This window comes from Arachis duranensis, chromosome 7 (genome assembly GCF_000817695.3).
Source record: "Arachis duranensis cultivar V14167 chromosome 7, aradu.V14167.gnm2.J7QH, whole genome shotgun sequence".
NCBI classification, from domain to species: Eukaryota; Viridiplantae; Streptophyta; class Magnoliopsida; order Fabales; family Fabaceae; genus Arachis; species Arachis duranensis.
The window spans coordinates 32,305,582-32,307,142 of NC_029778.3; positions in this window are offsets into that span (position 1 = coordinate 32,305,582).

Here is a 1,561-nt window from a genome sequence, read left to right on the forward strand (position 1 = left end):
AATAGCTACCTGTTCAAAATAAGACTTGGGATTTGCAATTTTTGCAATTGCTTAGACTCTTGATTTACTGAAAGTTTATATTGTGTATAATATATGGCTAGAATAATGTGAAAAAATGGTGGATGTATTGTATGGCGTGGTTTTTGAACTCACTTGGGTTGGAAAGGAAGAACGAGTGATGAGACAACGAGGTGAGGTTGGCAGCATGTGTTATTGCTTCACAGTGGATGGCGAATGGCCGTGGGTGAAGGCTCGTCTCTTCTCCATGTTCTGATTAGGGTTTTGGAAGTATTGTTATTGAAGCTAAGGAAGCCTAAGCAGCACTTCATCTAAGAGTACAGTATTGTCCTATGAGAAAGTATTGGGAATTAATATTAACTGTGTGTAAAATGTGTACAATGAATTAAAAAAAAACGTAAAATTAAAATTAGATCATTAATTAATTATTTAATTTTAAATTTTAAAATTTGAAAATTAATATTAGTATTTAAATCCATTTATATTATATACGGTTATTTCTAATCTTACCGTAATTTTTAATACACGTCCAAAATTCACTGTCATCTTTTTTGGTTCTCACCTCGCGTCACTGGATTTCTCGTCGGTCATACCAAAGTCGCTGCATCCTCCTATCGAAACCTTTCTCACCTCTGCCGGTCAGCCCGATACGCCTCGCCCTCCAACACTCAGCCTAACGTTGCTGCCACTATTTTTTGTGCCTCTCTTTCGAACTGACTTCGCTTTCTCCCATTCCTTCAAACCTCTTCTTGTTGATGATACCACCATGCTCTAACCAAGTAGTCCTAGCAAGAATCAACTACCATGCAAAAAGTGTTTAAATGCAAAAACTAGCCGTGCAATGCAAATTATCCTAATTGACAAAAGAAAATTAAGATTTGGGTGTTGAAAAGAAGGGGTGTTACCTACGGAAGTCGGTAAACGACCTCCCCACACTTAAAAATTTGCACGGTCCTCTGTGCTATCAATGACGAATAGAGTGGGTCCGGGAGTGTCACTCGCAATGGCCATAGGATGGTGAAACAAGTACGTCTCCTTGTTCACCTTGTGATTACTCCTTTGCCATGATCCGAAGTGGACCCCGAAGTGTCGGTTTCTGCCGAAAGTGGGTTGGTGAATCTTGTGGGAACTTCCTTTTCTGCCTCATCAATATGGCTAGAGTTCTTCAACCGCTTAGCAAGTGGTTTGGCCTTTCAGGAAGTTTGCGCCTTGGCGGTAGTTCTTTGAGTTGCTCTCCTTGTAGATGGCTTTTTGGAAGTCTTTTCCTGTCCTTTTCAGTGGCCATCCTAAAAAGGAAGAAAAGAGAAAAATATTAAGCTCCGAAAGATAAAAACCGAAATTAATACAATGCAAGTGAAGATTAATGCTGCAAAGGAGTAAAGTGTCTTAAAAACATGGTAGCTACTACATGCAAGTAAGAAGACAAAATGATCAAGGAAGCACATCACTAGCATGAGATGCAAGAGTGAAAGAAGTATGCAAATACAAAGCATGAAAAGAATATATTCAAGCATCGATAACAACAATGACAAACACATGCAAG